Source organism: Oreochromis niloticus, linkage group LG19, assembly GCF_001858045.2.
Source record: "Oreochromis niloticus isolate F11D_XX linkage group LG19, O_niloticus_UMD_NMBU, whole genome shotgun sequence".
In the NCBI taxonomy this organism is placed as follows: Eukaryota; Metazoa; Chordata; class Actinopteri; order Cichliformes; family Cichlidae; genus Oreochromis; species Oreochromis niloticus.
Window position 1 is genome coordinate 29,085,065 of NC_031983.2, and position 16,918 is coordinate 29,101,982.

At 41.3% G+C, this 16,918-nt stretch overlaps 1 long non-coding RNA gene across 2 annotated transcripts; it reads right to left on the bottom strand.

The window, feature by feature from the left end:
* Positions 1 to 7,489: 7,489 nt before the first annotated feature.
* LOC102081489 (uncharacterized) lies at positions 7,490 to 15,588 on the bottom strand. 2 transcript variants are annotated; one of them, XR_268614.3, is made up of 6 exons: positions 15,505 to 15,588; positions 15,322 to 15,387; positions 11,828 to 11,987; positions 8,825 to 9,087; positions 8,533 to 8,656; positions 7,490 to 8,428 (listed from the first exon to the last, which is right to left on the bottom strand). It is a non-coding gene; the product is annotated as an uncharacterized LOC102081489 (long non-coding RNA). The 2 variants fall into 2 exon arrangements; XR_002057510.2 differs by lacking the exon at positions 15,505 to 15,588 and having other exon boundaries at positions 15,322 to 15,456.
* Between the last annotated feature and the right edge of the window lie 1,330 nt (positions 15,589 to 16,918).

The window sequence follows — 16,918 nt, forward strand, 5'->3', positions numbered from 1 at the left end:
TTTTTTTTTTTCTTTTTTTCTAAGTGCACTGTTACAAAAACTATGGGCCCTTTTAGACATGTCCATGTTTATCAAAACTCCCTCTATTAAAATGAAAAACAACAGCCCCAAAAAATCTTAAACAATCTTAAATTTCACCCATTCAACGCACTGAAAACCTTGTCAAAACTGCACCGTTTTACACACAACCATGTCTCCTTTGACACTTCACCATACTTAGATTCAGCCTAAAATATAAACACGTTATAACAATGTGTCAACACTAAATTATAAATTTCTTGTCCAAATCTGCACCTCTGAACTGTCTACTTTGCTTCCTTTCCTCAAGGCCTCAATCACACACACAGGAAGCTCCTCTGTCGTCACTCACTCGAGCTAATTTGCATACTGACTCATATCTCCACAAGTAAACTTGGCCAGAGAAATACATGTTTAAAACTTATCACATTATTGAATTACTTTCATTTTCTTTCTATACTAATCACTTGCTTTGGTCAATCAGTGCAAGAGCACTCCTAAGTCACCCTTTTAAACTACTTTAATCACTTCTCTTTTGTTTTTGTTTTCCCATAACTCACTCCCTTGTCATACAGCTTCTTTTGAGTTATTCCACAACTCTATTTTATCCAAGTGTGTTTTAAGTGTATTTTCTTCAACATTCACACCATTTTAACACTCATGAAATTAGCAAGCTGATTTAATTACATATGTTTGTGTTCTTAGCCAGGTTTTAATCACTATCTTATGCATTAATCTTCATGAGCTTATCTCTGTAAGGTTAGTGCATTTTCTGTTTGTATGTGTGATTTTTATAAATGTTTCTTTGTGATCTTTGTGATCTTGTAAATGTTTCTTTTGCAGTGTTTCAGACTCCTTTTGACAGGGTGTGTTTTCTCTCTCTGGCTCATCACTGGTCATTGTTAGTGGCATTTCCCCTTCGCCTGTGCAATGTTAATTAATACAATGATAATGCCAATAATAAGTATAAGTAGCAGTAAAATATTCCTTATTCCACACACCCTAAGGGTACACCCCAAAGGGATCAATAAAGTTAAGTCTAACTGCCCTGATAGCTTTGGAGTTTCTCCGTACATTGTACAATTTTGTCTTTGTTTTTCTTTTAGCCAGCGTCAGCCCTGTTCTGCTCTTTGAAGGGTCCCGCTGTCTTATTGCAGTTGGAAACACTCCCATCACGACATTTGCCACAGATGACCTTGGAGAAGGTTTGCTGGGGTTAGGGTACAGATAAATATATATTCTTAGTGCTTATTTTCTGATTATATTTTGTTTTTTGTACTTTGTAATAAAGTCTACAGGCACCAAAACAAAAAAAACAATTTGATTTTTCTATATGTTTAAAGATTTCACATTGTGCCCTCTGTGTTAAGCAGAATGAACGATAAGGATGTTTTGAAAACCTACTCAGCCCTCCAGAACAAGCGTGGAACAGTTTCATGTCTTGCTGGATGTATGGTTGGTGCTTTTGACAGGGAATTTGGGCCAAATGAAATGGGAATGTCTCGAAGTAATTTTGGAGACTCCTTTGAATCACAAACCTTCTTTCTGGAATAACAAACACTTTTATTTTCTAACAACTTCGATGCATCAGTATATATTGTCACATGCTCTGAATACTTTTCCCTTGTATATATCACGCTTTTATGCAGGGAAGAGTCCCTTGTGTAGTAAATGAAAATGAGGAGTTCGGTCATATAGCCCTGGGGGTAAAACTGAACATCAACCAACATCAAGTAGTCACAAGCACAGAAACCTCCAAAAGTTGATTCTGTTCATCTGGACGTAGCGTTTTGTGGGAGAAACGTTTCGTCACTCGTCCAAGTGACCTCTTCAGTCTCAGCTGACTGCAGGTTTCCCCAAATCTTATAAACAGTACATTTGCATAATGACTGAAACCAGCCCACTGAAGGCCAAAGGAGTTTGCAAAGAAAAGCGTCTGGACTTCTTTGAGTTGCTTGAAGACGTTTCACCTCTCATCCGAGAAGCTTCTTCAGTTCTAAGGTCAAATGGCCGAGAGTCCCAGATTTAAACCCAGTGGGAGTATCCCCCAAGGAGGGACAAAGGACCCCTGGTGATCCTCTAATCACATGCGCCAAGGTGTGAAAGTGGGTGTGGGACCTAATCAGCCAGGGTTTCGGGTGAGCTCATTGTGAAACCTGGCCCCACCCTATCATGTGATTTCCTGAGGTCAGATGGCCCAGGATGTGAGTGGGCGTTAAGGCGTCTGGGGAGGGAACTCAAAACTGGATTATAGATGGCAGACAGTTGGTGTCGTAAACCACCGCCTCTGTTCAAAGATGGTCGCTCACAGTGGACATAGATGGCCTCTTTCACTCCTCTTTCAAACCATCTGTCCTCTGTGTCCAATATGTGAACATTGGCATCCTCGAAAGAGTGACCTTTATCCTTAAGATGCAGGTGGACTGCTGAGTCTTGTCCTGTGGAGGTGGTGTTGTGCTTGTGAAGTGGCTGTTTGGTCTCTCCAATGTAGAGGTCCGGGCATTCCTCACTGCACTGTACAGCATACACCACGTTGTTCAGTCTGTGTTTTGCAGTTTTGTCTTTCGGGGGACATCCTGATAATAATGAATTACAGTAGTCCAGCCTGGAAGTAATGAACTAGTTTTTCAGCGTCACTCTGAGACAGGATATTTCTAACTTTAGAGATGTTGCGCAAATGGAAGAAAGCAGTCTTACATATTTGTTTAATATGTGCGTTGAAGGACATGTCCTGGTCAAAATGACTCCAAGGTTCCTCACAGCATTACTGGAGGCCAAGGTAACGCCATCCAGAGTAAGAATCTGGTTAGATACCATATTTCTAAGATTTTCAGGGCCGAGTACAATAACCTCAGTTTGATCTGAATTAAGAAGCAGAAAGTTAGCGGCCATCCAGGTCTTTATGTCTTTAAGACATTCCTGCAGTTTAACTAATTGGTGTGTGTTACCTGGCTTCATGGATAGATAGAGCTGCGTGTCATCTGCATAGCAGTGAAAATGTATGCTATGTCTTCTAATGATGCTGCCTAAGGGAAGCATGTATAATGTAAATAGAATTGGTCCTAGCACTGAACCCTGTGGAACTCCATAATTGACCTTAGTGGGTGAAGAGGACTCTCCATTTACATGCACAAATTGGAGTCTATTAGATAGATATGATACAAACCACTGCAGTGCAGTACCTGTAATAACTACAGCATGTTCTAATCGCTCTATTAGGATGTTATGGTCGACAGTATCGAACGCTGCACTGAGGTCTAGCAGGACAAGCACAGAGATGAGTCCACTGTCAGAGGCCATAAGAAGATCATTTGTAACCTTCACTAAAGCTGTTTCTGTGCTGTGATGAGCTCTGAAACCTGACTGAAACGCTTCAAATAAGCCATTCCTCTGCAGATGATCAGTTAGCTGTTTGACAACTAACTTAATATCAATGGTGCTAAAAGTAGCTGTAGATAATATTACATCTGTGAGATGATTATTGGTAATTTTTCTCTAATGATAAAATTTTATTTGTGAAGAAGTTCATGAAGTCATTACTAGTTAACGTTAAAGGATGGTTGGCTCAGTAGAGCTCTGACATTTTGTCAGACTGGCTACAGTGCTTATTTTCTTCAGTCAGTGGCAAATAGTAAGATGTTCTGGCTTTGCGGAGGGCGGTGAAACGTCTTCAAGCAACTCAAGAAGTCCAGACGCTTTTCTTTCCAAGCTCCTTAGTCTAAAGCAGCAAACTATTTCTCCAGGCTAAATTTGTGACACGCCATTTCCTCTCCAGCTTACGAGTTATCTGCTTTAGGCTACGTGTTTGAGAATTATACCACGGAGTCAGGTACTTCTGATTTGAGACCTTAGTTTTTACAGGAGCTTATCTTATTAACAAGATAATCAACCTCTGTTGGAGTAGCGTTCAGATAGCTGCTCTGCTCTATGTTGGTACAGGGCATTGAAGATGATAACAGTGGGTGGATTATATTTTTAAACTTAGTTACAGCACTTTCAGAAAGACATCTACTTTGATAAAGTCTACTCTCCACTGCTGTGTAATCAATTATTGTAAATGTAAATGTTATCAGGAAATGATCAGACAGCAGAGGGTTTTCAGGAAACACTGTTAAATGTTCAGTTTCTATGCCATATGTTAAAACAAGATCTAGAGTGTGATTAAAGTGGTGGGTGGGTTCTTTTACATTTTGAGAGAAGCCAATTGAGTCTAATAACAGATTAAATGCCATGTTGAGGCTGTCATTTTTAGCATCTACATGGATGTTAAAATCACCCACAATAATTATTTTATCTGAGCTGAGCATTAAATCAGATAAAAAGTCTGAGAAATCAGAGAGAAACTCTGTGTAAGGCCCAGGTGGACGATAGATGATAACAAGTAAGACTGGTTTCTGAGTTTTACAGCTGGGGTGGACGAGGCTAAGCATCAGGCTTTCAAATGAATTAAAAGTCTGTCTTGGTCTTTTGTTAATTAATAGACTGGTGTGAAAAATTGCTGCCACACCGCCCCCTCGGCCTGTGCTTCGAGATTTCTGGTAGTTAGAATGACTCGGGGGTGTTGATTCATTTAAACTAACATAATCATCCTGCTGCAACCAGGTTTCTGTAAGGCAGAGTAAATCGATTTGTTGATCAATTATTAAGTCATGTACTAACAGAGACTTGGAGGAGACAGACCTAATATTTAATAATCCACATTTCACAACCACTGATCAAAGACCACTGATCAAAGACCACTGATCAAAGCCCACTGACCAAAGCCCACTGATCAAAGCCCACTGATCAAAGCCCACTGACCAAAGCCCACTGACCAAAGCCCACTGATCAATGAGTACCATTCACAGAGAGTTCGGGAATGGCTGCAAGCACAGAAAGAACACAACAGGGCACACGTTTAAATAAGGAAAGTTTATTGATCAAAATTATTTATTAAACATGAAAACATGACAACATGACGATTTTTTCAGCCCCACGAAAAATACACACAACACAAGACAATATCAAACAGAACTCCACTCTGTAGAGTAGGCAGCAGCAGCAGAGTTCATTTTGTACATTCAAGCTGCTCTTCATATTCTTGGCCACCAGATGTCACCAGAGATGACTCTGCTGAAAAGCTTTGCGTTCCGAACCATTTTTTAACATAAGCTTCAGTGTTTCAGAAAGCCTCATTTGGAAAGTTGAGATCTCAGACTTGTAAATGCAGCAGTTGTGCTGCTTTGGTTTTGTAGGGACAGCAAATATTGCTTGTTTTGTTGCAAATGCGGAAATAGCAGTCAGAGTGTAATTGGTGTAAAAGCATTTTAATTTGAGTGTTCCAAACAGGGAAAGAGCAGGCTAGAAAAGCCACAAAGGTGACGATTGATGCAGGAGTGTTCATGAGAGTATGACACAGTACTACTGTCACAGTAGGAAGCGTTTATGAACTTTGAACTTTGAAGTGAGGCCTGCAGAGTCCTGGTGTTTTTTGCACAGTGTGACAGTGAAGCGAAGTTGTGGAGACGGCCCTCCTCGGAGCACTTAATTAACACATCTGAACGCTTCAGCCTAGAAAACTCCGCACAGCTGCTGATCAGTGTTCCCTCTAATTTTTCTTGTGTCTGAGTGTTTGATGTTCAGTAATGACTCTGGATTCGTGATTACTAGCAAGCTTTGTTTACTGCGTAACTGAGCAGACATTACATGTAAGCAACTTCACTCCCGGGGGGGCGGGTCCCACCTTCGCGCTGTCTCACTGCGTGCGTGCGCAGCGTACTACTCGGAACAGTAGCAGTAGCAGCATTAATGAACAATATTAGTCAGAAGTTCTACACTGAGCAAACACACCACCTCCCTGAGCGTGGTGTGTTTGAGGTTTTGATTTTGTAGTTGCGAACACTTTCCTTATAAAATGCCGTTTTTACTGTTTCTTCCTGCAGTAAATATAAACAACGACAGTGTTCAGGAAAAAAAAAAAACACATTGCATATTTTTTTTAATTTTAACTCTGGTTTTACGTGGCCTATCAACATAATTTAAAAACTGGTATAAAGTCCACACTTTTTCCGTCAATTGTTCCGTCTGTCCTGCTCACATCTCCAATGGTTGTACACGTTGTCATTAACGTGGCTTCACTCCACATCAGCCATGCCGCTTTGCTCGCTAAAACACCGGTGTCGGCACATAAGGACGCTGTCATAGCCTGTCAACCACGTTGATTAGCTGCGTATATACGAATGTGAATCGCATCATTGGCTGGACTATGGGATAAGGTGGCATCGTTCTGATCCCATACAGGAGCAGCCAGTTACTTACTGACTAACACTGCAAAACAGAATTGTTAAAGATTTAATTTTAATTTCAATTCAGGTTAGTTTTTTTTTTTGTGCGCATCGCAGATTTTTGCACACGCATGCAGCTTAGAGGGAACATTGCAGCTGCTGATCAGTTAATTAGATAGATAGAAGCTGAACTTTATGCTGAACACAGGTTTAGAAGTTGAAGTTTCTGCTGAAGAGGTGCAGAAGCTGAAGTCCATATTGCTGAAAAAGTTGCTGAAAACATAAAGACTTTGCCGAATTGTAATACATTTGCAAAACAGCTGAAAAAAAACTGCACAAGCTGAAGTTCCGTCAGTTTGAACTGTCTGCGAACACGGCACCCCTTTTCAGCGGAAAGTTCAGCTTATTTACCTGTTTTCAGGAAAAAGTGGAGCTTCTTCACCTCTTTTTAGCAGACAGTAGTCAATTTCTCACCATTTAGCTTCAGCTTTTGCAGCTTTTTTCAGCTCACTGTTTTTCTTGGTCAATATTTCTGCTAATTTATCACAATTCTGCAAAGCTTTTATGACAGTGCAGCTCCTTGACTTCTTTTCAGCAGATTGTTCAGCTTCTTCTGCATCCTGCACATTTTTTCTCTCATCTTTCTTTTGGATAAAAACCAGTTTGGCTCACTGAGATGAGCAGCTGTCCTGAGACCGGGGTGATCTCATGGCTCATGGCTGCTTCCACATGTCTTCCCTGCTCACGCTTGCTCTGATTTCTTGACACATTTGAATCTTAACCATAGCCATGCTTTCTGCTAATGCCTTGGTGCTCATAACCTTTATACTTTTTGAAATATTAAGCTTTTTATGCAATTTTTTTGCCCCATTGAAATAAATAGACCAAGTGTGTTCGCTGATTTAGCTCGCTGGGGCAAGCTGTGTTTCAATGAGATGAGCAGCCGTTCTAAGAGCAGGAGGCCTCTAAAATCTGATGTAACACTATAGATTGAAATGCTATGAAAGGCACTTAATTAGTTTTTTTTTTTTTTTTTTTTTTTTTTTTTTTAAAGTACCCACAGTGGAATCAAACCCACGGCTTTGGGGCTGAAGATGCACTTGTTTACTCATCACGCCACTGGCAAGAGTGAGGTGGACAGTCAGAATCAGACCATCATGAGAGGCGAATCTCAAAAAGTAGGTGGGATAGCAACACAGTAGACTCACTAACATTACAATACAATTTTATTTATATAGCACATTTAAAAACCCAAAGGCACACCAAAGTGCTTTACAGTAATACAAAGAGACAACAAAAGTACAGATTGGGCACTAGCACAGACAGAATGGAGGCACTATAGACCGGAGAAGTTAAGTAAAATAGGTATCAAGCCTCAATACAGGGAGGAAGGTCAGAAATACAAAATATCTACTAAGAAGATAAAAACAGCAGGAAAATTTATAATAAAATAAAAATAATAAAAGTTTAAAAATGGGTATTAACTGGTCTCCCGACCCTAAGCCAGGTTAAATAAGTATGCTTTCAATCTTGATTTAAAGGATTGGATAGAGTCTGAAGCACAAATAGAAGTGCATGAATGTTATGGTTGAACTCAGCTGTGTGACCTCATATGAAATGATAAACAGAAGCACATGTCACTGGATGTGACTGTCATGAACTTTTGAAGGCTTTCTTAACCACACTCTGATAACCACAGGTTCATCTTCAAACAGACTTTATATGTGTGACCCATTTCCTATTTATTAGAGCAGTGTAAGCACAGATGTGAAAAACCACTGTTACACCTATTCTACACCCGATACTAAGGATTCATACAAACACACTTTGAGCTTTCATTATTTCTCCTCTTAAACACTTTCACATTTTGAGGTTGTGTACCTTCTATAAAAATACATGAAATGGTTCAATAGATATTTAATAATCACATGATCAAGATTTAGAGCTGTGTGTTTGTATGAACTGTATAACTATAGCTTGCTATAGTTCTAGACCACACACACACACACACACACACACACACCTTGCAGCCCTCTGTCTTCCTGGAGTGAGGTGACTGAAGTCAGGTTCTGTGAGAGCGATCAAACACTGACACTCTGGCCACTTGTGTAGATCATAAGAAGCTGAAATACAGGCACGAATGTGTTCTGAAAAAACAACAAAACAAAAAGAAATAAAAAAATAAAAAACCCAAAGCAATATTTTATTGGTGTTAAGGCCTAAAAACTACAAATGAACAATATTGACATACCTCATAGGTGCTGCAGGCCACATAACAATCTCTCACCCACATGATGGTGTGGATGGACATGAGCTCTGTGATGAGGTTTGAATGTCTCAGTTGGGAAACTGAAGAACTCAGAAGACAGCAATACCTGCACAGAGACAGAGTAGAACAACAGACTTGTCACCCGTAATGTGAATTAAATTTCAAAAAGTGCCAACAAGTTCAAACACTTGAGTGGGAAATCATTTGTGAAATAAACAGGGAATGGATTAAAAGCACTGTATTTTGTTTTCAAATCAAAGATAAAGAATCATACCAGTCTCTGCTCTGAGGATGACAGGGCTTTTTTTGCCTGTCCCATTTGGATCTTTAGCCATCAGAAGGCCAAAAAAGATGCCTGGTGGATTTACTTCACCAACTGGATCATCATGGCCTTATTAGTCCATTTGATTGGCCATCATCATCATCACTACAACATTTCATTTTCGGTTGTTACAGATGGGACAGACTGGGGGATAGGAAAGGGAGAAAGGCGGAAAGAAAGAGGGAGGGAAAGGGAAGAAGAAAAAACTGGATCACCTGTCGAGAAAAGAAAACCAACATGAGAAAAAACAAAAGAGAGAGCAACATAATAAACATAACACCATCAGTAAAAAACTAGCTAACAATAAATAACAGTAGATGCCAAATATTAAATGTTATTGTGCAGCACGCATGACTGACAGTGCACAATGTGCTTTGAGGTAGCAGCCAAGGTGTAGTTTGTGTCTGAACAGCTGTGTGCACACCTGTGTGGATCAGTGCACATGTATTCAAAAGGTTTCTCCATGTAACGATCTGCTAGGGAGTGTGGGGAGCCATAGCCCCGTCCCCCAGGGCATGAAGCAGGCATGGACGAGATCCAGGCCCCAGAGTACGAGAACCCAAGGAGGACCATCAGAGGGGCATCCGTGCCACCCTCCTGGGAAGAGCTGAGGAGAGCCTTAGACCGAAATGCTGTCTTCTTACAGACAGAGCAGGGAATCCTTCCATTATCGATGAAAAAACTTTTTCACACCATACAAACTGTAAACTCTGTAACAAACATGATCTGTAATTGTTTTGAAACTCAGCAGACGGCTTCATGATTGGCTCGAGGACAGGACACAGAATACAGAGTAACTGTAATATGTTCTCAGGACACCTGAATGGAGACTTTGCTGTGGCTGAGAAATAAAAATGAAGTCAAGCAGGATGTTCTTGTCTGTAGTGGCAGAAGTGATCAGCTGTGAATATCCTCTAGACTGAAACTGCTCCAGAATCTGTTTTCTTCCACTCTGTAACTGGTTGTCATTAAAATCTCCACACACAATTATCAAGTGACAGTCCATTATTTAGACTTTCAGTCTTTCCAGGTTTTGCATGAATGTGTCAAACTGTAGTCTGGAAGTCTGTTCACAACCTGACAATGATTCCTCACACAGCAACTCCACCACCACTTCTGCTGGCCATGTGAGGAAAGTTTGTGTAGGACACACGTCTGTTGCATCTGAACATGTTGTAGTCTGCAACAAAGGAGCCTTGGAGGTGAGACCCTGTGAGACAAAACATCTGCTGAACACACTTCATGATGACTCTTGATGTCACTGATGTGAGATGGCAAACCCTCTGTATTGTGATGGAAGAGTGTCAGGTCTGCTGGCTGTTTCTCTGACCTGAAGAAGAGGCATCATTTCCTCAGCGCATGGTTTGGAGCGAGATTGGCGTAAATTCTCGTCCAAGTCCTGTAAATGCAGTCCACTGACAGACGTCACCCTGCTGAGAGCAACATAAGCCATAGCTGGTTCAAAATGTTCTTCATTGAAGCTACAGCTTTCTGTGTGTTCGGCACAATTGTGCAGGCAAATCCCTGTCTGCGTACCACCCCTTTAAACTTCAGAGTCTTCTCTGCTGTGCAAATCAGATGTTGCATTAGCACTGCGGTTGTTTCTCACAGACTGCCGGCTGTCCATTCTGAGCCCCAGTTTAATTATGTGTCCATTATTTTCAGATCTCACTACCTTTATCAAAGCACCATTGACAAAACAGTTTAGTGTGTCACAGCTTCACTCGAGCTCCTTCAGCAACATTCAGGGTGTCAGGTGTCATTTCGCCCACCTGTAAATGGTTTGTCTCTTCGTTCCATTCTGCCTGTACGTTTCTGGAAATCATCTGCATTGAGGATTATAATGTTTGAATCAAGCTTCTTAAGAGTGTCTGTGTTATGGGATTCCATTGGCATAAATGTGTAAGACCTCGATTCTTCTGGTACAGTCACAGCCTGTGACAATAAATCTGTCACACTGACAAACTGCACAGGAAATGCCATGACTTCCAAATGAGAAGTTCTGAAAAAACTAAACAGTATTGTTTCTTTCTGCAGGAGCCACACAACAGAGAATCTCCTCTGAAATGTCTACAGGTTGCAGACAACTTTCTAGAGCAAAACCTCCATTGTTCAAATCACTTTCTGGTTCCTCTGGATTTTGTTCCTCTGGATTTTGTTCATCGCAGGATGTTCACTTTCAGACTCAGTTTCACACAAAAGGGCATCTTTTTCCTACTCGTCAGTTTCAATCATCAGTTTCCATGCTGCGTTCATCACTACTGTCAGGTAACGTTGGATCACAAAGCAATAAATCATCTCTGATAATAATATTTGTGTACTGCAGATGAATCTGTTTCAGTTTATGCACGGCTTGGATCAGTTTAGACCAGGTGACAGTCTGGAACAGCTGATGGCCTTTGTAGCACAGTCATCTTTTCAGCTTGATCCTCATTATCTGGGAATGGTTTCTGAGCCTAGGTAAACAATGTCAATAGATGCAAGAGGCTGACTTTAATCCAATCCAAAAGATGTTCAAAGTTCCCTGAAAACACTTGGGTCAGTTTTATTGTAGCTTTTTCAACTGAATATTTTTGCTTATATTTTTAACCAGGTTGGTTAATGATTAGATCTTAATTTCAGTAAAGAGACATGCAGAATAAATCTTAACAGCCTCTAATAAAACTTGTAAGTAGAGTTTGTAAATCTTCCAGATATCTAAAATTTAAAGCAAATATAAGGAGCTGTGGTGATCAGGCGATTGTTCAGCTGGATGTGCTGCAGCAGTCAGGAAACAGGAAGTCTCGGTCCTCGATGACAACTAACACTGAGTAACAAATGGGTTTGTCCTTAAATAATAATACCTACTGTACTCAAATGTTATAGTCAATGAAACAGACTAGCAAAATGTATTTGAAGAAATCTAATTTAATATTTATTTAAATATAGCAGTCTGAATTATTATTACAAATAAACCTTTTAAGGTTAAGGTTTTGTTACAGGTCACTTTAGTTCACTCCGGGATTGGGCTGATCTTGGGCATCCTGCATGTGATCTGGAGCGTAGCGGAGACATTTCTGCTCTGCTTGGGCGAAGGCAAACTCAGCGTTTACCCCCACGTGCCGAGTCAGGCCATCTAGGACACAAACAAACAGAAAGAAGAAAAAGGCCAAATTAGAGCTTAAATATGAATAACGTCTTGTCAGTTATCTTCATCTTCAGGGAGAAAGCATCTAAACTGCTGAAAAGCTCAAAGACTAACTTTCAAAAGATAAAATAAACCAAACTATTTGCAGTGAAATGCATTTCTATTCCTGTTTGTTGTATATTCAAGCAGAACATACAGGAGAAAGCCAGTTTTAAGCAGTTTAACCAAATTTGACCATTTTTAAACTTCTGGGTTAAAAATAATCACATAGCCTTTAAGAACTGACCATTGCACAACATCTCTCTGCAATGACCGGAGGCAAATGAAGCAAAGGCTAATCCAGAGGCAATACCCCAGCAGGTTCAGTGCTGCAGACTCTGAACTCCTCACTGAGGTCCCCGACTTCTGATCATGATTACAGGTTTTTGAAAAGATAATGACACAACAAATACTGGCTTGTGAGAAACTGGATTAGCATTGTGATGACAAAAAAACCAAACTATCCATAATGGCTTCACATTTTGCATTCAGGTTTAAGTAGTTCAATCTGTTAAAACTGTTTACAATTTAGCCTTTTAACAAACTAGAAAGCGAAAATTTCAGAAGAAATTTTAAGTGTGCCTATGCCGCTGCTAAACAGTGTAGGTTGCCATTCATACGGCTGCTTAGGGCAAAACTCAGAAGAGCACCCATTCTCCACCATGAACTATGGTAAAAACAAACACCGCTCATGCTTCACAGATGACAGCTTACAGTTTTGTGTAAAGATGAAGTTACTTCGTACAGCCCCGATTTGCAGATGTTGTGCACACAGGTTCATGAGCAGACGTCCCATTGTATCACGGCAGACCCCGACAATGTTTGCATGAACATGCTTTGAACCATTACGTTATGGACCACTTTTCACACATGGTTGGTGTACCCACACAGCCGACTGTAGCTTTTCAACTCACAGCCCGACACACACCCAAAAAACAGCCGAGAGAGCACAGACTACGCCCGTGAGGAGTGATTGCTGATGCCGCTCAGGTGGGTCCACTTCCCCTGCAGCGGCACTGCAGACCACGCCCCGCCACACACATCAAACACGTAAATAAATATTTATGCACTTTTGCATTCACTTTTTGTTTTTTGTTATTTTTACACAGTGTTCTGAATGATGAACAATGGTCTACAGCCAATCTTGTGTATTATTATACAAACTTTGGTTGTAAGATTCAGATAACTATTTAATAAAAGCTAAATATTTTATATGAGTGTAAGAAAGAAAAGTATCTTTGTGTCCACCTTTCTCTGTTAATGCCCTACCTGGCCCCCCCGGCAAAAGCTTTGCTAGATCCGCCCCTGCACAGTTACCAGCTGTCAGCTACACAAAAACAGGAGCTTGGTGTTATGTGTCTCTCAGAAACAGTTCATAACTTCCCTTCAACTCATTCATGTCACCTAAAGGGTAAACCTGTTTCTCCATCACCTGTTCAGCTCTGATGATTCAGTAAGGACATCTCCTGGTTTGGACCAGCCGTTTTTACAGCTGTGGCTCCATCAAACATCAGCTGATACTAGAAATTAAAATCAAATAAATTCTAACAGCTGAACGATCTTAAACGTGCTGCTGTTTAGCGCGATAAACAAGAGCGAAAAGCCGATCGTTGATTAGTTTCATGATTGAAGTTGCAACAGGCAAGAGAATGACAGGGGAGGCTTCGTAACGACAGAATAAATCGTAATAATTCCTCTGAATGTGGGACGATTCCGTTTGTACGGCAACTCTATGACCTAACCCTTATGAGTACGCAGCACGATTGTAAAAGGTCAGCACAACGAAAATAAACTACACCTAAACTCGGTTTATATCTGACCCAAATAGAGTGCAGTTTATAACTTCTTACCTGAAATTCAGTTCACCTCACGCTCCTGCCTTCGCTTTCCAGCATCATATAAACGAAAAATAAGTCCAGCTAAAACACAGACTGTTGGCGAGTGATCAGGTGTTGAAACGAGTTTCAGCCGCGTCACTATAAGCCAAGCCTGAGTGCTTTTTCACGAAGGGTCGCTAGCGGCGCTAGCTAGCTAGCTAGCCGGCTATCAGCAACACGTAAGAGAACTGTGGCATGGCATGTCTTGATAAATCGAGCAGATATTTGAAGTTTACACACCTACATTCTCGCCTGAAAATATCTTAAAAGTTTATTTTGTGACCTAGAAATACTAATAAAAGACATAAAACGAAGTGGTGGCCACCATTGTTTACTCTGTAGAGGCGTGCTATGAATTGTGGGATATGGAGTTTTGGCTCATCGATGCCAATGACATAATTACTCAGCTACATTTCCGAAAGAATGCAAAAGCATTGACACATTTTCCCTTCCTATGATAGCCCTGGGTAGGGCTGAGAGATTTTGGTAGCCGGACTGGAAAAAAAAATCGCTAGCCCCAGGACGTCGGGCTAGCCATTTTGTGAGCCCTGTACTCAATACGTGGTTCAATGATAAAACAGACAATTTAATACTTATAAAAACACGGGCATAAATATCAATATACAAATATCCTAAACAGTATTCAGAGCCGAGGCTTACCACGGAGGGGCAGGGATGCCACGCACAAAAACTCACCAATATACAAGTGCAGCACACTATCACACGCTCACACTAACTAAAAATGCAGGCATGTAATACTCAAAAAATCCCACCACCAAGGCACCCCAGTCTCCTCCACGTCAGGCCCTCCGCATCTGAATCATAATATATTCCAAAAACCTACTTTGCACACGCTGGCCCAACCGCAGGAACACACTGGTGATCCGCAGCTAGAAAAAGGGGCTCCTACCAGTGGTGTCACAACAACAGAGACCCAGACATACAAACTAAATAAAACCTTAAATCTGGAGCAGACGGGGACCCCGTATTACTCCAAATTGCTGTCTGCCTGACAACTTTATTTTAACAATTCAGTAATGACATGCACGCCAGCCGACTCCCGTAGCCGGCATGTATGTAGCCGCTGTCCACGCCGACGTCCACTCTTAAGGGGCTGGCAGCAGCAGGGAAAAAGAACCCTGGCAAACGGAAACAGACAAGGGCAAAGCAGCAGCGCTTCTGTTAGCCTAGCATAGAATAGCCGTAGCGACCTTGCTGTAAAGCTACTGGCCGCCCACTAAGGCCCACACTTCCTCCAATACAGTGTTCACTATAAAAGAAAAATAAACGGCAGAGATCGTAACAAAGCTGAGCTACGTACCAATTAAACGGTGTCACGCGAGTTATGAACGGAGTGGCGTATAGGAGGCTCCTACAGCTACGAACTATAAACAACATTGGCTTACCACTGAGTGAAATAATGTCTGCACTGCCACGATGGAGGCGTCAGGAAGGAAACCCGCGGGTGACCTCTGTAACACGAACACGAACACGAACACAACACAACACAACACAACACAACACAACACAACAAACAACACAAGTACTGTCGGCTGAGGCAGCAACAACAACATGTACGCAGCTCCTACCTGCAACACCAGGGCAAGTCAGGTGACCGAAAAGCGACGCTCAGATGGCCACTATTTATACTAGCGCCCCCTAATGCGCCTGACTAAAAGTGGGATGAACCAACACATTTAATATTCAACCTGCCACATTAGCTTTAGTAATACATCGACCTTCAAATAACTACATTCTTACATTCTTACCTGATACAGCCGAGAGTGCCATACAGAAACACCTACCCCCGTCTCCAGTGTATAGTGTTGGAAGAAGACAACTGATCAAAAAGCTGGAATGATATGAGAGTGAAGCTGGACTTGATTTATTTCACAAGAAATCTATAAGTGAACGTTATCAGGCTGTATTTTGGTTTTTAAGACAGACGCCTTTGTTTGGGAGGATTTGAATTTTTTGTTTTATTTATTTATTTTTTGTCATTTTGGTAAACACTCCACACCAGTAGGTGGCGGTAATGCACCATTTTACTGTTTGCCAACCGCCAATCAACCCTATAAAGAGGAGGAAGAAGAAAAAGTCACGTGTATTGTGCACGTTGTGGGGCGTGACTCCTGGGTGATAAATAATGGCGCTCACCTGTTAGTGCCCCTGCTGTTTGCTGAGCGGAAAGGTAGGTGAGCAAGGGGTAAAGCTTTCTGTTGCACAGTTTGTTTCTGCAAGTGATAGTTGGTGTAACACTTTGTGAATCAGTCATGTTTGTCTGCGCAGTCTGAGCACTTGTTGTATATTGTGTGATCGTGGGCGGTATAATGGTTGAATAAAAAGCCCAAATAGCTCAGAAGTGTTTATTGTTGTGCGTCGTTAGTGTCCTCATGTTTAGCCTGCCACGGTCGTTGGTTATATTGGAAGAGCCGCAATATCTTTCAACAGAGGAGTTTATAAGTTTAATATTGGAGTCTTTATTTTGAGATACGAGTTTTTACTGGTGAGCCCGGTTCGCTGTTGCCGTTGTCCACGCAGCCTTTAGAGTAAGCTTATGGCTTCACACAGCTGGTTTCAATCAGGAGTTGTTTACTCCCCTGTTAGGTTTCAGCAGTACAGCTGTCTGTAACACTGTCTTGTTCAAGGCTGTCGGTATGGAGGTGCATAAATACCCACAGCTAGCAAGCACAGAAGACTAGGCTGAGTTAGCTAGTTTAGTTTTAATAGGTAGTAGACCTGGGCGATAGAACGATAACGATATGTATTGCGAAATAACTTTTTCTCGATAGAAAAATTAAACTATTGAGATAGGCCTCAGCTCTCTTGTCCTCTAAAAAAAAAACCAAAAACAAAAACCAGCCAATCCAAATTAAGTTGCGCAGAGCTGAACCAATCACAGCCGCAGCGTCACGTGACTTGTTACGTACAGCACAAGCGCCAAGGCGCACATGTGTATTTGTTTTTTTCTAGTTTGCCGACTAGAGAAAAATCAACCGAGAG